Raw genomic sequence first — 24,889 nt, forward strand, 5'->3', positions numbered from 1 at the left:
TATTAATTTAATGCAAATGTTGGTGAATTATGGCCTAACACCTGTTTTTGGCCCAACACCAAATCTGGCCCAATGTCTGTGTTCATGAATAACATACCAAGATGGTACAACACATTTGTGCAATGTCTATAGCTGATTTTCTGCCACAGGGGCTGAGTTGAGGAGACAAGACAGAGACTCTATGATATAGTAAAATCTTTTCCATATGACTGTTTATGGAAAGTCTGCCAGTCTCATTAAAAAGACAAAATTGTTACTTTCTTAGTGTATTTAAATGGGGTTCTATTTGGAAAAATCTGATTTCCACACTACATCTCAGGAATGTAGAGTACATACAGACCATGCCAGTACCTATGTATACAGGGCAGCAGCCTAAGACAATGAGATAGCTAGCTCAGATTCTCCCAAAACTTGTATGTCAATCAAAATCATTCCCAGTTTGGCCTCATGGTTAAGGTGGTGGTATTTGTAAAGTCTGGCTCACTCCTGTAATTGTTGAATAGTTTTTTTTAATCCAATTATCAGGATTACTACCAGGCTGATAGTAGTCCTCTCTGTAAAGCACAGACTGTGACTCCTGGAAGACATACTTCTGCTCATATCTTCATAGGAATCATGGAACCTGCATTCACTCATAAAGCAACTGGGCTTCACAGTTTTAGAAAGAAACTATAAGGCTGTCAGATGGTGAGTCTAGAGAAGCTGAGTTATAAACTTCTGTCTTGATTCCCTGTTGTTGGTAGATTGGTTCCATTGGCCTGTAAAAATGGCTAAGTTAATAGAGATTAAAAACATCTCCCAGGGTGGGAAGCCAATTAGAGTTTATGAAAACTGAATGACTTAGTCAGTTTCATCATTGTAGTTATCGTGACAATCTAATAAAATGAGAAAAGAGGCAGTGGGGTGTTTGTATCAGTCTAGAGTCTCCTCTTCAGTTTTGAGGCAGACTCAGAGACACATGGTCTGCATCAGTTTTAGTGCATGCTCCAGACACCACACCCAGGGGGGATTTCAGAGCAAGAATCCAGCTGAAGGGGACATAGCCCATCTCTCCCATCTGTTTGGGCCTTCTTTTGGTGTTTCAAAATACTTCCCTAAAACAAATAAAGAGTGATAATGCTTTTTATAATCATTTGTGTCCTCATGTCTAATCTTATTTAGAATATTTGGTTAGAAGAATTTTAAGTAAGCTTTATTCATAAATATTGGTAGATGTTATGTACTCAGCTGAATACCCTCTTTAGAAAGCTCTAGTTGCGAATTCTCATGAACTAAGCAAATGTTCAAGGATACATCACAAACTCTGTCTGCTCACCAATCCAGATGTCATAAATTGTTCCTAGATTGTCACTTAGTGGATGAATAATTGGGTGATGTCTCTTTAAATTCTCTTGTTTATCATTTAAGTGGACTATCATTTTGATTGTATCTCTTTCCTTTAGTTGTGAAGATGTAAAAGAACAAAGTGAAGACACAATATTTTGGTACAGCATGTGCTAGTTTGCTCAGGGGATTTCCACTGGTGTGCTCACCCACTTTGGGTGGGGCGGGAGATGGTGAACGGGCCTCAGAGAGAAACCTAAATTCAGCATGTGGCGCTCCACGGACAATGAGAAGGGTCACCAATCCTTCTAGAATCAGAATGTGGGGGATGGCAGACAAGAATGGTGCCTTCTTTCTTTCCTCACTCATCTTTTTGGTCCTTTGAAACGTGGAAAAGCTGAGGAAGACCTTGCTCCACCTATTCCTCAGATGAGGGACATTTCATATATGGCATTGTCATTATTGTTTTTCGGACAAGAACAAACAGAGAGAAGAAAGGAAAGTTAGGAAGAGTCTGCAGAGCACCTAAGCATCCCAGCCTGAGGTCAGGAGGCGCGTATCTGACCATGAGTGAAGCAAGTCTCCGCATGGCAGTTTCTGGAACCATCTGACTTCACCCGGGTTGTGCTCTTCTCTCAAGACTTCCTTTTATCTCTACCTTTCCTCTTCCTTCTGTTGTACATTGTCTTCTTCACTCTCATGAGTTCCTACGATGTGGTGAATCATTGAAAAACACTCAATTTTCTTGTTTCTCATCTGCAAGCAGAACACCCTGATTTCGAGCTGAGACCCCTATTGCTCCAAGTCTCCCCTGCCTTCTTCCCCGCTCACCCCAGTGATTATCCAGGCCATTTGTGAAATAGACAAAGCACATAAAAAAGATTTTCTTTTATTTTCATATTGTAAAAGACTACATGATGCTCCTGTATAGCTGGTAGAGACCAAAAGAGTTTGAAAATCTAACCTATTAGTGAGATTTCAGATCCTGTAGTGTTAAAATGAGAAGACTGTGTGAATTCTTTATTTGATTGTGGTTTGTTTTAACTCTATTAAAGCCCAGTCCAGAAAGATACAAGCCTTCCATCTTTTTGCCAAACAGAAAGGGCAGAAGTTTTCCTGGGTAAATTCAGGCTGAATGTCTTAACTTCTTACTTACTTACTCATTTTTACTACTTGGACACATCTCTTAGGAACAGAAATTTCATTTCTATCCTTTACAGAAATTATAAATCGAGTAAGATAGATACCAGAGCATTCTCTCTTTCAGCACTCATGGGAAACAAACTATTTCCAGAGCAAAAGAAGTTCTGAGTCAGTTTTTAAATGAAGTTTATTACATAGCCCTTACACATTTAGTAGTTGGTCCAGAACAAGAGTATTGAAAAGCCACTCGCCCTGTGCTTGTGTATTGAAGGACAGAACAGTGACACACAGCAGCAGCCTATTGCAATAGGAATATTCTGGAAAAAAACTGATATTTGAAAAATACACAAGAATACCCAGTCTTCAGAATCTGTCTTGACTACTCCTTGCTGCAGTCAACTTACCTTCTTTAATTAAGCAATTGTATTCTTAAGATGAAAAACAATTTTTGGCCTCCATCTTCCTGGAGGTTGGGAGGCCTGCTCACTGCAGTGAATGGTGTCACTCCAGAGCTAAGGAAAAAGAGAAGAGCACCCCAGACACTGAGTAGGTGAGGATGGTTGTAGGGAAACCTCCTGCAGTTCTGGTCCTACATTAATGTCTTCAGCATTTTATCAATAGGTGCTGAGTCAGTCTCTAGGGCTCAAGGGGGAGTCCCAGCATTGTGATGTTTCATCTCCAGGAGCACAATATGTTCCTTGTTGTGGCTCTTCTTTCATTTCCCTTTCCTCCTCACCCCAACTCTTCAGTCCTATGTCTTGGTGTAGTCTGTGTTCTTTCTGGGCAGATTTTGAAATGTCACAGTTGTTTTGCTTTTACAAGATTTCAGCCTCAATCTCTGATGCAACAAGAATGGAATGTTTGAGCACCAACCTTGTCCTCTTTGATGTGCTATGAGAAAGTGAGTGCTTTGATTTCAGAACATGCCCAACTTTTGATAAAGGTTTGAACAACACACACTGATCCTTGGGGAAAGTGATATGCCTGTTGGCAAAGCTGACTCTGGGTGCTTCTGTGATTCTGAGCTTCTCCCAGCTCAGACTCAAGCCCTGGAATATGCCTGGTGTCAGGCCCCCAGGCCCCCAGGCCCCCAGGCCCCCAGTGGTTTGGGGGAAGTCTGGACAAAGTGACTACCTGCTATGCCCAGGCCTATTCCTCTCCTCAGAGTCTCTTACCTGTCTTTACAGTCTGTTCTGAGAGACTGCAGCTGAAATCCACACTCTACCAGCCATATCCCAGCCCAGACCCCTGGGAACATCAGCACTTCAGCTTCAAACCTCCTCTTGTCCTTTTGGAACCCAAGACCTATGTGCCACTGAAGGTCCCATCAATAAGCTCTACTGTTCTATATTTTCCTGAACAAACTATGCAAAGTCAAGATTTGAAGCGACCCTGAGTGATACTCTTCATGAAATTGCCACAGAGATTCAGCATATGACTCTAAAACAGAAAGAGCAAGGGGTCTGTCTGATGTTACAATATATCCACCTTTGTTATGTTGTTATATACAATTGTCACTGTGAGAACTGTTCCAAGAAAATGGTAGAGTATCGTTGACTTTTGTTTTCCTCATGTGAACCTTTATGATTTTATTTTATTGTCAGCCTTAGGAACCTTTGGGGTTCAATGCAGCCTTTTGTTGCCGTTGCATGTACTACCTGGGCTCTGCTGTTGAAACAAGGAGACACAGAACAGTGGCTTTCAAAAAGATGCAAATGTATTGGTTTTTCATAGTATATGATCCAGGGAAGAAAGACAGCTCTAAGGTAGTGCCCTCATTCAGAAACCCAGTGTCTTTCATTTCCTGGGCAACTGCTCATGTCTTGAGTTTGATTTAGGAGCACCATGATCCTATTCCAGTCAGTGGGAAGTATGTCAAGGGAGAAACTGGGGAGAAGCCAACTTTTCTTTTATGGAGATGATTGGGAGTTACTTCTGGCTCATGACCTAATGGACAGAAACCCCATGGCCACTTTAGCTTCAAGGTAGGAAGGTAAATGCCATCGAAGAGGAGTTGCTATGTGCCCAACTAAGGCTGAGTTCTATTACTTAGAGGAAGGAGGGGAGAGTGTGTGTTGGGAGAACAACCTATGCAAGAACTGTACTCTCAGGGGTGATGTACGTATGAATTTTGTGGACACCACAGGCAGCAGTAGCTGCCTTCAATTGTGGAAGGAGGGAGGAGACATTTGACCTTGGGATTTAGGGATGAGTGAACCTAGATCTGGTTAGGATGGAGCTTGCACTTGGCCAGTGAGGAGGTAAGATTATTCATATTTATATTATAGCCATTTTTCCTGATCTCAGATCTCTGATCCCAGGATGTTTTCAAGATCATCAAAACTCTAAAACCAATATCCCAAATTGGGTAATCTGTGAGTCTCCTGAAACTCTAAGTAATATGTAAGGGGAAAAGATTGTTTTATTTTTTTATACTCTCAAAAGTATAAGTACGCAATCTTTCAATATGACTCCTCCCCCAACAAAGTTTCAGGTAATTTCTAAGTCCCAGAGAAGAAAGGGGCAGCCTTGGACATTCAGATGCTGCTGGGAATGAAGAAGAGAAATGTGGAGAGCGGTGACTGCAACCCTGCCCTCTGATTCCCTTGTGGCTGTTTTTGCCCCGGGGGCTGCCTTTCTGAGGGTACTTGTCAAGATGCTGCAGTTGCTATGACAATACCAGCCAAGAGTTACTATTGAGGAAGGCTCATAGTCAGAACCTTGGATTCAGGAACCAACTCCAGGGATAGGGTATTCTGGGGACAACAAGATGTCTCAAGGTTATCTTTCACTGCATCTTTCAGTTGGCCTGCTTTGCTAAAACTTTCTCACAAACAACTCTTTTTTTTTTTTTAAAAAAAATAGCTATTATTTTTCTTTCTTTCTTTCTTTTTAAATATATTTTAGTTGTAGGTGGACACAATACCTTTATTTATTTGTTTATTTGTATGTGGTCCTGGGGATCAAACCCAGGGCCTCACGCATGCTCAGCAAGCGCTTTGCCACTGAGCACAGCCTCAGCCCTCTCACAAACAACTTTCTGGTGAAAAACCTGTATAATTAATGGGCTGATCTAGCTCTGGAGTCAGTTAAGCTTCACCAGGGCTTGGCTACCCACCTGGCTCCACTTTTTCTCTACGTGTGTCTGCTTGTCTTCTCTTCACCCCCCTTCACCCCTATGGTTCCTGATTTAGTGATCCAGGAATGAGGCCTTGGCAGAGGAAACCCTCCCTTGTCCTTATCTCCACCATGGATCTGCACTTGAGGGACTGAGGAAATCAGCATGGAAGTACTCTGAGCCAGGAGGATGGTCAGTTCTTAAATTTGTTATTTGTCATAGTAATCTATGTAGGATCTTGTGTGGAAAATAAGTAAGTTCTAAATGCTTTGAATTTTAAGGAATGAGGCATGGTCCTGGAATCATATCATACATACATGGAGTATATCTTCCCATTCTTGTGCTTGTACATAATGTGGAGTTACATAGGTAGTGTATTCATATATGAATATAGGAGAGTTATTCCCAATTCACTCGACTGTCTTTTCTATTTCCAATCCCCTTGCTGCTCCCCACTCCTTCCTGCCCAATCCAGTGAACCTCCACCCTCCACCCTCTCAATCTATTGTGAATTAGCATCCAGAAATCAGAGAGAACATTACCTCTTTGGATTTTTGGGATTGCCAGTGCCTCTTATCTGCGTTTTTTTGGTCTGCAAAAGGGGAGTGGGTGGGGAATATTTAATTTGGCTGGATATTCTGCAATTAAAGTACATGGCTCAGTGTCCATTACACAGGGATTTAGTGCATGTAAGTTTCTTTACTGTCTGATTTTTCATCAAGAGCATAACAAATATGACAAGTGACATTATAAGATATTGTACCATGTGTTCCCCTCTTCGCATTAACTTTTACACCCTGGTCTTCTCCAACCAGGTATCCACAGCTTTCTAATATGTTCATATTAGAAAGCAATTTAAATTCATGGATTTCAAGTTCAGAAGCCACACACTCTAAAAAAAGAAAGTTTAGAACTTTCAATATTACCTCCTACACCCCAAGGGCAACTGTGTTTGAGGCAAGACATCCCGTGCAAGTGCATGTGTGTATTCCTGAACTGAGGAGGGAGAGGGGAAAAGGGGTCACAGAGAACAGCCTTGAATGTTGACAAGCACTTATAAGATGGAGCCCTCATCTTGCTGCACAGCGAGAGGAGAGGGAGCAAGTCCCAAGGTAGGCTTGGGGGATGCTAGAATACCAGGCTTCACTTATTACCTGCATGCTGGGATGTGGCCGTCCCCATGGTGTTCCTAGAGCATCAGGGTCCTGGATGACAAGAGATGGCACTTAGGGTGCGGTATAGGAAGGATCAAGCTAGACTAATTGAGTTCCAGTGTGCCTAAGAGTGTTTTAGTAGCATAGCTTCCCCAATCTCCCAAATGAAAGGTCTACATAGGTGCTTTGAGCACATTCCCAAGTCATGTTCTCTGACTCTTCTGATCCATATTACCTCCTACACCCCAAGGACAACTGTGTTATTCTGGGAAAGGAGACCTGAGACAACTTAACTGTCCTTCCTACCTACCTTAGAGAAAGTTTTCCCTAGAGGGGTCTTAGAGAGACCAGGCATTGAAATCCCAGTCAAAAATGGTAAATGGGAGGTGGTAAGTAGGTATTTTGTTGAGAAATATCAGGAGCTAGCAGAAACGCCCAAGGCAGTAGCATTAAGACAAGCTGTACCATTTCTGAGCTACTAAAGACCCAGTTTCCCCTGTTCCCTTATTCTTCATAGAAGGGACAAAGAAAGTGGAAACACACCCTCTGGGGGGAGTCTTAACCTGTGGTTATCTGCAGCAACTCCATCTCACTTTCTCTCCCACACTTTGACACACAAAGCATTGTAGGGGACAAGGACTTCCTATATCCATCCTCACCTGCATGGTTGACTTCTGGAGTTCTGAAGTGGGAACTTGGACTCCATTCACTCCAGAAGCCTTCATAATATTCACCATACGGGATGGATCGGACTTTAATCTCATACATTGCATCAGGTTGCGGTTTTCTCTGCAGGAGAGTCAGCTTTGTGTTGGATAAATTCACGTGCTAAGGAGAAAAATGTGCCAATTTATATTTTTAGGATGGAAAATGAAGTGTTGCCTAGATCTTTCAAATCACTTCAAGTTCAGTTCCTTGAGTCACACAGGCACCCTCTTGAAGTTCTCTCATATTTGTCAGACTAAGGAGCTTAAATACATAGAGGGCTCAGCAGCAGAATTGGGGACAGAGATTGTGAGCTCATAAATGATGCATGAGCAGCCAAAGAGAACAGTGATAGAATGGGTCTTTATACAGGTGGTGATGTCTCCAAGCTTGGGAAGAGGTAGGTCTTTCCCAGGCTCCCAGTTCCTCCTCACAATTCAGTATCTTCATCTACTTTTTCTTTCTTTCCCCTTTCATGTGGCAAGGGGAGATGACAGCATAGTTTAGTGAGCAAGATAATTTCCTTCTAGAAAGGTAAGATTTTACATCTTGAATAGCAATACAGAGGCAATAGTATTCCCAACACTGTGTACTATCCTTAAGGAAGGAAAAAATAAAGGAAAGGAAAAATTTGATTGAAAGTCATATTGCATTGTTATTTACATTTATATATGTTGGATTAATTTTCTTATATTTACTAAATTTATATATTTCTTATATATGCAATTTGCCAGTTTTTTAATTCATTTGTCTATGGTGATATTTGTCTCTTTCTTAATGATTTATAAGAGCTCTTTATATAGATTTTAGTGATCCATCAGCTGTATACATGGCAATATAATCCTAAGTTTTAAATTGCCTTACAATTTTTATTATTGTGTGTTTACATAGATAAGTGCATGACAGAGGGTAGACTTTTGACTTGTTTTTTTTCCCCCAGACAGGAAGCTGATTGTCTTGGAGGCATTTATCCAAAATTCTTCCTTTCTCCACAATATTTGTTTTCCATTTGTACGATTTTTAGATGAATAATGGAAAACAGTAGGATTAATGTCATTCAGTCTCTCTCCATGTGTGTATGGGGTGAATAAAAGAAGGGAGCCAGTGTTTAGGGCAGGGAGTATGTTTGTGCAATGTTATTTGCATACTGCAAACAAACAAGGGTGATCCTGGCCTGAGCAAGGAGGGCAGTGGCAGTAAGTAGGCATTCTTTCAGTCCCCAGAAAGAGAAGGCATCCTTAGGTAGTGCTTTAAGATGAACCTGATACCTGGAATCTTCTACACTTCTTCCACTTCCTTTCAACTACAGCCAGATAGTCCAACCTCAGAAAACCATGAAGAAAGAGACTAAATAACCATCCAGATAATAAAGAATGAATACTAAGTTCAATGACTAAGACCTCAGACTTGAAAATAAAAAGAAAACAGAGATGAATCTGCCCTTCTTCTCCTTACCTCATCATGCTCCCCCAAATTCTCAAATCAAATGGTGGTCACATCTTCTTGCTAACTATTCAAAGAGTGTTTTGCTTAAGAGTGTGGTACTAGGCATGGCACTTTTTGAGGCCTTTGCATTGTGAAGATCCGTCTGGTCTCCATTTATGTGGCTACCTAACTGAGTTAGAAATGTTATAAAGACAAAAAATAGAGTAAGGGGGAAAATCAGAGCAAGAGAAGGACAGGCTAGGAAAGGTGCATGCATATGGGGCCCAAAGCTGGCACAATATTGGGAGCTTCTTTCAGTAAAGGGTATATTCTGAAAACAAAATTATTAAGACTTTCTGGAGCAAATGTACTTCTGCAACAATGACATATATAACATTTAGAAGTTTTTATTGTACAAACATGATTGATCTACATATCATCCAATCCTTTTTATCTTTTTCCTGGCAGTTGGCTATGTATTGTTTTACATACTTCTTCTTCAAGTGTGACATATGAAAAGTCACCACAAAGTCATTGGCTTCCTCACGATAGATGACTTTTATGTCAAAAGGAGCTTCTGGTTTAACTGGGAAGGGACAAAAGAAATGAAGTATGTTTATAGAGTCATCAAAGAAATAAAAATCATATATATGGGTGTGAGTGTGTGTGTGTGTGAGACAGACAGAGAGAGAGACACACAGAGAGAGAGACAGAGAGACTCTGTGTGTGTGTGTGTGTGTGTATGAACCAGGAATGGATTCCACGGGAATTAAATCATTGAGGCACATCCCCAGCCCTTTTTATATTTATATTTATATTTTATTTATTTACTTATTTATTTTGAGACAGAGTCTTACTAAGTTGCTTAAGACCTCATTCAGTTCCTGAGACTGGCCTTGAACTTATAATCCTTCTGCCTTGGCCTCCCCAGTTGCTGGAATTGTGCACCATGACAACCAGCCCAATAATGACCATTTCAAAAATCCATCTATACTGAATATCATTCTGACCATTTGCAGGTAAGAAACTAGTTAACCAGTCAAAGCTATTTCTTATTTTTCCTGGGTTCAAATCCAGACTATATTTCCCAGCTACCCTTGTGACAGGGTATGAACTGAGTAATGTGTGGAAGTGGCCATACCAGCTCCAGTCCTGGCCCAGAACACCCTCTCCCTCCCCCGTGTGATTCCTGTGTGGCATCCCCCTTCAGTCATTTGGACCTATATGTTCAAGATGGTGTAGCTACAGGATGGCTTTGTATAAGAATGAGCTCTCCCCTGGTGTTGAGCCCTGTGTCAGAAGACCAAGAATCTCTGTCTTTTCTGTCTTTCAAAGATGGCAATTCACATTTGGGATGTAAATGGTGAGCCTTTAAATATGGCACCATTGTGCACTGCACCAAGTGAATATCCATCCATTTGAGTCTGGTCTCCAAATGACCAAAACCCAGCTGGCTTATGCCTAACTCAGAGATGTCCTCTTGGTATCTTCACCTTAGAGAGTGCTCTCACTGATGTGGCCAATGTTACTGTCTGGACAATGGCACAACCATCTACTAATGTTTCCTTTTCACTATATTTACTCCCACCCCCAAGATAATTGCTCACACATGAAACTTCTGCTTTTAATCTTTATTTTTCCACCTGACTGAAACAAATCTGAGCTAGGCTTGTCACTCTTTCTTATCTCTAATGAGCACTGCTTTCTTACCATTGATTTGCCTTTTGCTGGTGAAAGGTGTCTGAGGAGAGGGAAATAAAGACCTATAGCATTTAAGTTTAGCAAAAGAGTGTATGTGTTCAATAATTTTGAACATTTAACCACATATATATGTATTTTATCAATATATATGTTTTTATATATTCATACATAGAAAGAGTTTCACTTATAAGTCCCCAGAGGTCGAAATAATACAGTTAATTTTCCACTGCACCAATTCAAATTGCAACTTTACTAAAATCATTCATTTTTAGCAAAATGTAATATATCTATTCTGTGTCAAATCAGATTTTCCATGCTTCCCTCCTCATTAAGCCTCTTATGAAGTTGTGATACTTCTTACATCATTTTGGCTGGGCAATGTTGCTCAATTGTTTGATCAAATACCAAGTAAAATTGTCTTTTAAAAGATCTGATTCGATTACCTTCCACAATGTGATAGGGATCAGTCAATCAGTAGAAGGCCATAAGAACAAACAATGAGGTTTCTTGAAAAAGAAGTAAGTCTGTTTCAATAATACAATATAGAAGAAAATCTGCTTGAGATTTGTGCCCTGCAGAATTTGGACTCACGACTATAACATCTGCCCTTTATGTGATTTCCCAGCCTTCTGGTTTAGCCTGCAGATTTTAAACTTACCAGCCTCCACAATCACATTAGCCAACTTCTTCCTTTTTTTGTGGTTCCAGGGATTGAACCCCAGGACTCATGCATGCTAGGCAAGTACTCTACCAGAGAGCCACATCCCCAGGCACATGTAATCCAACTTCTTAAAAGAAACCTGTCTCCTGTCATCCAAACACTTGCCGGTCTGTCCGTCTGTCTGTCTATCTATCTACCTACCTACCTACTTATTGGTTCTCTTTCCATTGGAGAACTGTGGCTATTATGGAAGGCATATTTACTTTTTCAAATAGATGGATAATTGAGCAAAACACATCAAGAAGGAGAAGACAAGGAGAAAAAGGAAAGGGCATATATGGGTGGAAAACAGGAGCCTTAGCCACAGTTGGACACTACATACTGAATTACTCTTCCCTCAGAAACTGAACACCCTTTCATAGCTCATCTTGAAGATCTACAGAATTCTCAAATAGAAAAAAATCATATAAGTGTCAAGTTTACATTTATTTAAAAAATTGCCTTAAAGAATTTGCTATTGTCTATTATGAATTGTCTCCACAATTGCCCTACTTTAAACACACAGGAAGATCAAACCAGTGTCTACAGGTATCCCACAAAGGACAACCATATTCCCTTATATAGCTGCTTACCTATTTTGGCTATATTCACTTCTTGGCAAGTTAAATTCTTTTCTGCAAGCTTCACACATATATTGTTATTTCCGATAAGTAAAAACTGCTTTTTCTTGATAAAGTATATGTCTTGTAGTTTATTCAAATTAGGCAATTTACCCCCAGAAGAGAACCACTGTGGAAACAAAAAGGCAATCTGTGTTAATTTAGCTAGGAATTGTGTATCAAAGAGAATAATATTATAGGTATGTTTCAGCTTCCCTGTTCATAGGGACGTGGGTGGGTGAGTGCACACTCAAGAGAGAAAAAGAATAAACTAAATTGAGGTGGATTCCTGTCACTATTATTCTCAATGATTTACTTAGACATTAGATGCAGATGTACCTGAAATAGTCCAATCATGCCCCCAAATTCCTATATTTTTATAATAGATTATTGAAAAATAAACACTTTGTTTAGGCAAATATGAAGATGCTTTTGTGATGTCCTCCAGAAATACTAGCTAGATGTAAGGGCTGAGAATCATTAACCAAGAGAATGAACAAAGGGGAAGTTAAAGGAAATGCTACAATAGTCTAAGAGTTCTGTACATAAAAGAACATACACTTAATGGGTAACTGATGGGATTTTTGTAGGTAATTTTGGATGATGAACCCTAAACAAAACAGATCAAGAAAAAAAAACAAAGATATAAATGACCAATATCTGGAAATAACAGGCGATATTACTATAGTTCATGAAGCATAATAAGAAAATTTTAAAAATTTATGCCTATTGGGACTGGGTTTGCGGCACAGTGGTGAGTGCTTGCCTAGTACAGGTGAGACACAGGGGATGATCCTCAGCACCACACATAAATAAATAAAAATAAAGGTATTATGTCCATCTACAACTAAAAATATAAATATATGCATACATATATAATTTATGCCAATACATGTAAAACTTCGACATAATAAAAATTCTTATAAATACAAGTTAGTAAAACTGACCTACATACAATTGATCTGAATAGTTCTATTTCTTTAAAATAAATTATACTTTTTATCAACAAACTTCCCTAGGAAGTAAACTCTGAGCTTGTTGATTATAAGCTGGTGAATTCTATCAGGTGTATAAGAAAGAAATAGTGCCAATGTTACAAAAATTCTTCCAGAAAATAAAGGTGTTCATTCTGTGTGTTAAAAGTAGGCAAATTTGGAAACAATTTACAGTAGACAATAGCAAAGTTGTCTAAGGCAATTTTTAAAAATCAACTTACTTTTTGAAGGTAGCTTAAACATGGAATCAAAACCTGTCAAAAATATTATACAAAAGGAAATCTGTAGACAAATGTATGCAAAAATTATTTTAAATTATTAAAATTAAAAATGTATGCAAAATTCCTCAAGAAAATATTAACATATTGATGTTAACAAATTATAATCAAGTAGGGGTGAGTCCCAGGAAACCAAAATATGTTCAATATTCACAGATTAATCAATACAACACCATTTCAATAGAGTAAAAGACATAAATAATCTGTTCATCTTCAGCTGATGAAGAAAATGTACTTGAAAAAAATCAAACATCCATTCATGACAAAAACTCTCAGCTACCAAGGAACTGAAGGTTACTTACTCAATAGTAAAGGGCATTTAAAAAATATATATATATAGTTCATCGAATATATAATAGTGAAATTGTGAACATTACATATTCTCCTAAGATCAGGATAAGCAATAGAGATCCCCTTTCTACATTTCTTTATTTTTTTAAAAAAATTTTTTTGGGGGGTACCAGGAATTGAACTCAGGGGCACTTGACCACTGAGCCACATACCTAGCTCTATTTTGTAGTTTATTAGAGACAGGGTCTCACTGTCTCAATTTAGCGCCTCACTAAATTGCTGAGGCTGACTTTGAACTCAGGATCCTCCTGCCTCCACCTCCTGAGCTGCTGGGATTGCAGGTGTCTACATTTCAATTTATAGTATATCAGAAGTTCTAGCCAGTTCCTAAGACAAGACAATCAAACAAAATGTATTCTGATTAGAAAGGGAAAAATGTACTTCTTTTATTTGCACAGGGCATATTTATTCCCATAAATCTATAAAGAACATCCAATACAACTGTAGGAACTAATAAATTCATCAAGGCCATTAGACAAAAGTTAATTCTATTTCTATAAGTTAATATCAAACAATTAGAAAAGGAGTTTAAAAATGACAGTTCCATTTATAATAACAATGAAAACATAAAACACTTAAAAATTTATAAAAGTTGTTCAAGGCTTTTGCATAGGAAATTACAAAACATTGCTGAGAGCTATTACAGGAAAACTAATAAATGGAGAGATGCTGATGGGTTGGCAAATTCAAAATCAATAAAATGGAATGATCCCTAAATTGGACCATATAATACTAATAAAAATCTTAGAAGAAACTTAAAATATTAATAAGTTGATTCTGAATCTTATGTGGAAACACCAGAAACTAGAATAGCCAAAGTAAAACTGAAACAAAATAAAACAAATATGGATGACTCAGAGCACTTGATTCAAACTTACTAAAACAAACTGTGATTATCAGAACAATGTACTATCGACATAAGGACAGATAAACTGATGAATAGAAAGGGGAGTTTAAAATAGACCTACATGCTCAAGTATGAGGTTAAATGATTTTGAATACAGAGACCCAATAAATTCAATGAGAGAAGGGAAAGTCTTTTTGGCAAATTTCCCTGAAAAAACTAAGTAAATGTGTGGACAATAGAAAACTCAGTTCTTCACAATTACATGAATGATACACCTACATGTAAAGGCTAAAATTATGAAACATTTAGAAAAAAAATAAAACAAAATATATTTCCAATTTTGGGAGTTGTGAGGACACAAAAAGAATTAAACATAAAAGAGATATTGGACTTCATTAAAATAAAAAGGTCTTGCTTATTAAAATACACCAGTAAGAAAATGAAAAGATGTAGGGTGGGGTGGCAAACCCCTGTACTCATAGGGAGGCTGACAGATGTAGTGCATGCTCTAGGTCAGCCTTGGCAACAGAGTGAGATCCTGTCTCAAAATTTAAAAAATAAATTAAAAAAAATAAAAAAAATAAAGAAAGAAAAAGAAAAAGAAAAAAATGAAATGATTCTAACTATCGGAAAATAGTGGCAATTCATCTATTTGACAAAAGCTTTTACCCAAAATGTACATATAAAAGAAAAGAACGGTAACAATGAGACATTATAGATATATTAATTAGCTTAACAGTGGTGATTATTTCACAATAGATATATGTAACAAAAACCAACTTATACACCTCAAGATCCTAAATCTACAGCAGGTTTCTGGTATTTTCAGAATTTAGGAAGAATCCAAAATGGTATTCTTAGCTCATTGCAACTTTTCAGAGAATAAGATCCATGGGCAATGGGCAACAAAGGACAACCATATGACTGTCTTGTGAGGCTGAGCAAACTTTTAGTGGGTCTCAACTCCTGAAGCTGGAAGTTGCCCCATGTGGAAGGAAAGTCCTGCTGAGAGGTTAAATAAATCCAGCAGATTAGAAGAGGCAGTGTGTTTAGTGATGTTGACCTTCAATTCAGGTGATTGAAGGAAATAGTTTCTCTGTGAGTAGTCCTCCTCAATGCAATCCAGTCTAACTCAATAGAAACAATTTACTTGGCAAATTTTTTTGGGGGGGGGGCGGGTGGTACTGGGGATTGAGCTGGGGAGCTATACCATTGAGTTACATCTCCAGCCCTTTCATTTTCTAATTTAAGAAAGGGTCTTGCTAAGTTGCCTAGAGTCTCGCTAAGTTACTGAAGCTGGTCTTGAACTTGTGATCCTCCTGCTTCAGTCTCCTGTGTCTCTCAGATTACAGGCATACACCACCATGTCCAGCCTTAAAACAATTTACTTGATTGTTAAAACAATTTACTTGATGTGTTGCTTGAGTTAGGAATGATAGAGCTATGTTCTAGTTCAGCATAATAACCACTGCCCCACAGGGACTCTTCAACATTTGAAGTATGGTTAGTTCAAATTACAATGAGATCTGAGTATAAACTATATACCAGATTTTGAATATTGAGTTTAAAGGAGAATTAGAATATCTCTATTTTGTTCATATTGATTAAATGTTGAAACCACAGCATTTCGAATATACTGAGCTCAATAAAACATATTGTTAAAATTAATATTTTACCTATTTCCTTTTCCTTTTTTATAAATGTGGTTACAAAAATGTTAAATTACTGATGTGGCTCACAGATTTCCACAGTGCATTATATTTCGGTTGAACAGAACTATTCTAGGGTATTTGGGGGTAGGGTTGGGGGAAGAAAGAATATAACAGATACCAAAGTAGCCCTACAGACTGGTGAAATTGATCCTCTAGGGCCTTCTGAGGGAACATCAACCCTAATCCACTAGCACAAATTTTCTTATTCTGAAAGTAAGGAGAGACTGCTGGAGATTATGTGATCTGATTTTTTTCACCCAAATCCATAATCCTACAACTCTTACATAATCCTACAAATCTTTCATATAGTTCAGTATAGGTGATGCATATCTCCTGCTGAGGCCAAGAGATATTTACATGCAAAATATTGAAAAAAGCAAATTAAAACCCAAACAAAACCTGTTGCTTTCATTCCTCACGTGGCCCTGAAAGAAAAAATCTATCTCTAAGTCATTAAGCAATTTTAAGGGTTAGTATAGCTTATTTTACAGAGGGCTAAATTCACAAGCCTTGGCAGATATCGATAGTTAAACTTAGATGATCAGGGTGCAGCCTGCCACTGTGACAGTAATTGATGAGAACAAACAGTGACATATTTGAGGTAGTATTTGTAGGTGGTATGTGGCAGTGATTGTGTTGCTCCAAGAATTTGGAAATAAAGGAAGTAAGATCACTTTGGGAGAGCTGACTGTGAAAATTATGCACACAGGAAAGTGTAGGGGTCCAAAAAAATGATTATGGAGTCTTATCTGATAAAGTCAATGAGAGAAGGACTCCTACTTCAGGACTGAGATTAAATCCCCCATTAAAAAAAAAAAAAAGAATTGCATGGAGACATAAACCAAATACCTCGAGTCCTAAAATCAACAAATTCTATATCTATTTCTATGTGAACAACCCTTTGATCATATCTTTATGAAAATAGAACCATACTCTAAGATTAAGCACCACTTACAGACACCTGCCATGTAGCAGACACTCAGTCCTTATCCCCATGCAAGAAAATATTCATGATGAGACAGCCTAAGTGACTCCTGTCACACAGCTAGTTCAGTGTTGGTGTTGGGATTCTGTCCTAGGCACTGCTATGTAGAGCCTCTGCTTTTCCATTCAGTCATCAGAGATCAGGCTAGAGTTTTGGTGACTGAAAACCTTTTCAGGATCTACCTGCTTCTTCATGCCAGTAAAAGTAGATATATATTGATATACCACCTACTGGGCCTCTTAGTCCTTTAACCTTTACCTCAATACCAACTCCTATAGGTTCTGAGTCCTGTATGAATCTTTAGATCTTTATGAGAGTTGCATTTGTCAATGTGAACTAGTCCATTTTCATGCTGGTACTGAGGCACTGTGAGCTTGGTTAATCCAAGCCCATGCCTGAGATCAGATCACTGAACAGTAAGTCAATCAGTTTCTCAGTCTAGGAAAGTAGTGGCCACACCCAGGGCAGGTGGTAGACCCATTGCCTTCTGAAAGATGGCACCTGGCATCTACCAACAATTCCACAGGTATAAGAACATCAGCATGTACCATTGTCAGTAAATACCAATTTCTTTTTAATAAATTATATTAACTGAAAAAAATGCTGCAAAAATAGTTTAATTGTGGAACATAAACTTAGCTTGACCCGTAATACACCACTCTGTTTACCTGATTCTCAATGTCTTCACTTAGCTTTAGAGGTGCACAAATCTATAGCTTCAGGTGTAGATACTTGTTAAAAAATTGGCTGCTCACTTAGCACTACTTTATTTACTTAGGAGTTTGTATTATTTACTGTTTCCCATTCATGTCTTAAGATAATCCCTTCCCAACTTCAATACCTGAGTTCAACTGGAAAAGCCAAATGCAGGCTGTGGACAGGCAAAATCAAGAGACTTACTGAGGGCAGTGGTCAGGTTTGCTTAAGTGGGCAAGGAAGTGTTCAGACACTGAGTGAAAGTGGATAGGATGGTCAGCCTGGAGTGGTTAAGAGAAATCAAGGTGTTCACAGCAGCCCACCAAGTAACTGGTTGGAGCATTGAAAGTTAAACCTCTGTGGTAGAGTTTTTGCCCATAAAAATGAGCATATCATTTGAATAAACAGTTTGGCTGTTTTAGCACAGTCTAGTTGTGGCACAGATTTTGGAATTTGTAGATTCTTATTCTCTCTGGAGAGTGTTATAGAAGTGAACTAATAAGGGCAGACTGAGAATACTCCACGTTTTTCCAAATCTGTGACCGCATTCATCCAATGACTGCTTAAATAGATTCAGAAGGTACTCATAAATTAAAGTAAGATGAATTTCAGAGTTTATCCTGACTGTATACATGGTAAGAGGTGGCCTCAAGTCTTTACTTTTTATATTGGGGGAGATTTTTTTAAACAAAAGTATTTTTTAATTGATGCATCATAATAATACATAATTGTGGGATTTGTCATTACATATTCATATATGTACACAATATAATAATGTAATTTGGTCAGGTGAGTGAATCTTGAATTACTTTCCTCAGTAGGGATCCAAAAATTAGGCGATGTGATTTGAATTTGGAGTTAGCCACAAGTCAGAGTTTCACATTAGAGTGTTTTTTGTTGTTGTTGTTGTTGTTTTTTCAAGTCACTAGAGATAGTAACACTCAATCTTAGATGATTTTTGGTGGAAGGAGAACATTAAGTTCCCTGGGCTCCTTTCCTACTTTCAAACTGAAGCCTTTTGAACCCAAAAGCCAAAGTTATTCCTGTGGATTTTGGCAAAATTTACAGAGTAAACCATCTAAAGTCAAACTGTGTCAAGAGAATGAAAGTTTTAAGCGTACATTCACAGAATTATGATTTAATTTCTAATCCATCACTCATACTGGGTGATCACTCTGAAGGCTTTATGTGTTTTAGACTGTTTAATCACCCCCAACTTCCTATGAGATTGGTTACCTTAATTTTTTTGGTGAGGAAACTGAGGCTTACATAAGTTATATAACTTGTTCCAGGTCAAAAAGTTAGTAAGCACTGGTATTGGGATTAGGAAGCAGGCAATTTCACTGCAGAAAGCAACTTGAAGATAGTAGACTGCTTCATATTGGGCAAAGAGATTTTTTTTTTGAAGGCAATATTCTAGAGGAAGCAGGATTTAAGTTCTGGTGTGGAGTTTGGAGGAATAAGGAATCTGCAAGATCCACAGCATCATTTCCTGTTTTCTTGGAACCTGACACATGAACAGTAAGCATTGCTTTGCTTCATTCTATCAGGAAAGGAAGGCATTTGAGAAGGCTTTTGGAAATTCCTTAGACTTTAATATTTGATGATAAATGGTGAGACATTCTTTGTTTTTCAATGAATGAAGAGAACCCATGGAAAGAGAGAGGGCTTTTTTTCTAAGCACTACAGAAACCAGGTTTCTCACCATATTTCAAAGTTCAAATTGGTGCTGTTGATGTCTGGGTTGTCAAAAGCACAGGTTAGCGAGTGCAGGGGTCCATTCACTTCCAACTGACTATACAGCGTGAGAATGACAATAAGAGTGAGCTGTCATCTGGCTCTGCATCTGGCTCTGCATCTTCCACATCTCCTGGGGAGGGACAATTATGCAGCTGTTAATGAGGCCAATAGATGCATCCTCTTAATATATGGCATGACCTTAGTAAAATGACAGACTTTTGTGGGAGACATGCTCTAAGTATTACTTTTTCCCTTACAGATAATTTTTTTATTCATAGTGTTTCTTGGAGATATTTGCAAAATTCTGCAAGAAATTTGGGAACCAAAGGATTGTTTTTTTTAATGTAGCTCCTTTTGGAAAGCACAGTGTGTCAGAGAGCTGATATCCTAAGCTAGCTCTTGGACCCTAGGACTCAATAGATACTTTGTATGCATATTTCACAATATTTAATAGAAAAGTGAGGCTAGAGAACTCTACCACAAAATATGCTTACGCTAAGACCTGAGGAAATCCAGAATTATCAGAGCCATTCCCAGAGTGACCAAGTGTGAGTCTATGACTGAGATATTTTACTTTAATTGTGCTAGAAATTTGATGCCTCTATGGCTTTAAAATCTGTACAGAGTCTACCAAATTCGAGCCTCGGTAGAGAGTGAGAAGTCATGGGCTGATCAAACTGTACCCTCTCTACTTAAATAACCCAGTAGCTCTGTGGGGAAAATTAACCATCTGGCTAGGAATGGACCAATCAGGTGAGTGACAGGTCTGTTCAGGCCAAGAGACCAGTCGCCAACAGCCAGCTAGACAAGAGCTGTGGGTACTGCTCACCACCCCAGGCATATACCTTTCTGACCATCCCCAGAGTCTGCCCAGTTCACAATTCTAACAACAGCAAGGGTCCTACGTCATTTCATCAGACCATAGTCCTCCTCCTGATGACAATGCTAAGCAGTGATGTGGTTCACCATTTAGGGCTTGCACTCCAGACCACGATTATTTCTAATTTCACAGATGTCGATCTCCTTCCCTGAGAGCTGGCCCCTTTCTACATGAAATGGCTCTGGGTGGTTTGAACCTACTTTTATAGGCAGTTTTCACACTGTCTTGATCTTTTCTCTTTGGTCCTTCCACTATTTCTATACAACAGAACATATGTCACTGTTTGGATTCAGACATCCTGGGGTCAGGTTTGTTTCTAATTTTTCAATATAGAAGATAAGCCAGAGAGAGCATACACTAGTAACTGACAGGCACCAGTCAGGACTTCCACTGACCTCACACATCCAGTCTGGCTAAGGGAGGTTTATTGTATAGTAAACACACAATATACAAATCACTGCACTTACAGTTTACAGTTTTTCCTTCACTTAAAGTGACTATGTTTTAAGACAGAACTCTTTAATTGAATGGGATTGCTTTGTAACCACCACCACCACCACAACAAAACATCCCTTCAATGACTTGTAAAATTGCATGGCATTTGGGAGAGAGAGTGTTCTTGATAGGAATTTTTCAATTCTTAGGTAAAAGCAATGTACATAAAAGCTAAAACTTTTGGTGTCATTGATGCACAGATGTGATTTTAACCCTGTCTAGTCTGTGTAGCTGTGGTCTCTGTCAGGTCACACAACCTCCCTGAGCCTCACTCTTCTGATATGTGGGCTTATGTTGTAGGAGTCACCGAATGGATCTATCCACACTTAGAACTCTGTAATCACTCATCAAGGGTTAATTGTGACCAGTGTCATATTTTTGAAGAAAGAAGTAATGAAAAGGTAAAATTGGAATTCTGATTCTGAAAATATACATGAAAAAGTTGGAATTCTTTTAAAAAAGTTAGCAGTTTTATCACTATGGTTTTGAAATTCCACAGAACTTGTGAGTACAGAGTTATCTAACATTCTTTTAAATATTTATATCATTAATATTTAAATAAGTACCTAAGGATATACATTGACATTTTCTAAGCATAGAAAGGTAATTGAATATGTATTATAGGCAAGGTAGTGAGACTTAGAGACCTCTTCCTACTGAGTGGAATTAGCTGATTAGTGGTTTAAATAGTTTGGACCTTTAAAAATATTCTTTTCTATCATGATCATCCTTGTGGTTATCAAAGGATCAAGCTGACCTTCAATAAGGAACAGCTCCTTATTATGTGAATTCTTTATATTTCAAACTGGCACATATTTTCATATGATCATGTCGCTGGATGGTTACATATCTCAAAAAACCTGAAATTTAAAAAGTTGAAGTGAAAATTCAGCTTTATAAGTTAGAGTTCTTATTTCTTTGTGAAAACAGATGGCCGTCACGAAGGGATAGTGGGGTATTTTGTATCCATGGACAATAAAGTGTTCCTCTGTCCCTGTGCAAACCCAAGGGAATATTCTTCATAGGAAAAGGTCATGGGCTGATCAAACTGATAATGATCATCCCTCATAACTGGTCACGCTGTGAAAATGTCACCCCTGTGACTCTTCCCTTAATGAGAAAATGCAAGGGTTTTCCATCCTTGGCAATTACTAAGTAAATTGACTCAAGCTAAACCAAGGAAGCATGACTAAGGAAACATGACCAGAAACATCTGAGTCATTAGGTTGATGTGTTGATACTGTCTTTAAGGAAAATACTTTTCCTTACAGAACATACTTTTTAAGTCTTAAAGTGAAAGAATTTAATTGGGAAAAAAATTTGGTGGCCCAAGTTCCTGGGTGTTCCCTGTGATTGCTAGACAATTTCATCTATAGTTTGGTTGTCATTACAATGTATTTATTAAGAAGCCAGAATCTGTTTGTAGGTGTTGAGCACTTTTGGAATTCCAAAGAAAATTATTCCATATGATTAAATTATTGAACATGGAGGCAATTATGTGTATTTCAATGAGCCAACACACTCAGATCTGTATGTTACTCACTAAGAATCTAAATGAATCTGTCAAGCCAAAGTATTTTGAGGAAATGTTCCCATGTTTTTGGTTGACTACTATGTTCTAGACACTGAGGTGTTGTTGATATAGCACTGGTCAATGCAGACAAAGCTATTGTCTCTGCATATTATATTTCAGGAAAGTTTATGCTTTGGGAAACTCTTACAAAATCAAATGAAATAAATTCAGCTCAATATCCTGACAAACTAAAATCATCTGAGAGATATTTTAACAAGCCTCTTGTATCATCTACAGCAGTGTTCCAAGAACAGAGGCATCATACTAGTCAATGTGATTTGACCTGCAATTTTGAGGTCTGAATTTTGAGATTCAAGGCATTCCTTCTTGACAATTCTGAAGCCTTATATGCCACCCACAGTATCGTTCCCAATCTGGTGGTTAGAACATACAAAATGACCGATGACATGTTAAGTTCTTGAGCTCCATACCAACCCAGTGCCCAGTTCAGGTTTGTCAGGGAACTGAGTAACCTGAAGCTTATGCTAGAGATAATCCAAAATCCTTAAAAAAAAAAATAAGAAATGACTCACCATTCTGTGCACAGCCACTTTCTCCGGAAATGGCTTGAAGTAAAAAGAAAACCGTACCAAGAGCTGTACTTAGAATTGTCATTCTGAGAGACAGGAGAGGAGAGAGCTGAAGTGTGAGGCTGTGTGTAAAAATGAATGAGAGAGAGAGAGAGAGAGAGAGAGAGAGAGAGAGAGAGAGTCAGTCCACAACTCTATACTTACTTAACCACAGATGGGGAAGTATAATCACAGCATAAAAGAAGTTTAATGCTAGGAACAGGAAGTCTGAGTAAAAGTAGAGCTGCTGAAAGCAGAGACAGAGGAAACAGAGAACATTTCAAGTAACTGCATCTGTAAGGAATAATAAGAAGGAGACAGAGACAAGATGCAGAGATAGAAAAAGAAGTGGCCCCTTGTCCAAGCGGCCACCTTTATTTATATCCATAGGTTATATTAGGTCATTAGTACCATAACTACATTATTGTTTACAGTATCAGTAAAGTTGCTTATTCTGAACTTACATTTCCCAATTACAATATGCAATGTCAGGTGCTTTGTGCAGCTCTTAAGAAAGTCCATTAATTATCTAAAGTTACTGTTAAGCAGGCAGATCAGGAGCACTAGAGCTTGGTGAAGCATTTTAGTTAACTAGGAATCAAGTTCCTTATTCCCAGGAGTTATGTGCCTAAGATCAAGGTGGAAACTGATAAAACTCTTAACACAGAGCTTCTTGGTGAAAAACATTGCTACAGAGGCCAGGCATCCTTGTCTTTTACATGGAAGTTTCTCAGCAGCCAGGCATTCTGTACCTTTGCACAGTAACTTGCTAGCCACCATGCAGGCCATAATCATGAAGTTCATCAGAGACCCCAATCCCAAACACAGAATCCCTGCATGCATCTCTCTGGTATTCCTTGCAGACCCAGACTCACTGTGTCTGCTTTGGAATAAGGTGTTAGATTTCATATCTAGACTCAAGTGATCTACAGACCTAAGTGATCCTTAGTTAAAAGGATCACAATATAAACGTATAAACTTACAAATCTAATCAATTGATTATTTGAGGTGAGTTTTGATTTAAACAACGATTCTGCACTTTATAATTTGAAAGCTGAATGAGTTAACCTGTCTCATCATTGTAGTTATTGGGATGATCTAATAAAATGAGAAAGAGGCGGTGGGGTGTTTGTACTAGTCTGGAGACTCCTCTTCAGTTTTGAGGCAGACTCAGAGACACATGGTCTGTATCAGTTTTAGTGCATGCCCCAGACACTACACCCAGGGGGGATTTCAGAGCAAGAATCCAAGTGATGGGGACATAGCCAATCTCCCCCATCTGTTTGGGCCTTCTTTTGGCATTTCAAAACACTTCCCTAAAACAAATAAAGGGTGATGATGTTTTTTTTTTTTTATCAGATAATCATTTGTGTCCTCATGTCTAATCTTGTTTAGAATACTTGGTTAGAAAAATTTTAAGTAAACTTTATTCACAAATATTGGTAGATTTTATGCATGCAGCTGAATACCCTTTTTAGAAAGCTCTAGTTGCAATTCCCATGAACTAAGCAAATGTTTAAGGATACATCACAAACTCTATCTTCCCACTAATCCAGATGTCATAAAATGTTCCTAGATTCTCAGTTGGTGGATGAATAATTGGGTGATGTCTCTTTAAATTCTCTTGTTTATCACTTAAGTGGGCTGTCATTTTGATAGTATATCTTTTATTTAGTTGTAAAGATGTAAAAGAACAAAATGAAGACACAATATTTTGGTACAGCATGTGCTAGTTTGCTCAGGGGATTTCCACTGGTGTGCTCACCCATTTTGAAAAGGGTGGGAGATGCCAAAGGGCCTCAGAGAGCATCCCACGATCAATTAATACTCCTAGAATCGAGGTATGAGGGAAGGTGGACAACACGGGTGCTTCGCCCTT

The 24,889-nt window shown here is 38.4% G+C and overlaps 1 pseudogene; it reads right to left on the minus strand.

Annotated features, from left to right (window-relative positions):
• Positions 1-7,296: 7,296 nt before the first annotated feature.
• LOC124077772 (interleukin-7 receptor subunit alpha-like) lies at positions 7,297-23,103 on the minus strand (annotated as a pseudogene).
• Between the last annotated feature and the right edge of the window lie 1,786 nt (positions 23,104-24,889).

This window comes from Marmota monax, unplaced genomic scaffold, assembly GCF_021218885.2.
Source record: "Marmota monax isolate L192 unplaced genomic scaffold, Marmota_monax_Labrador192_F-V1.1 WCK01_AAM20220418_F8-fsc00077, whole genome shotgun sequence".
NCBI classification, from domain to species: domain Eukaryota; kingdom Metazoa; phylum Chordata; class Mammalia; order Rodentia; family Sciuridae; genus Marmota; species Marmota monax.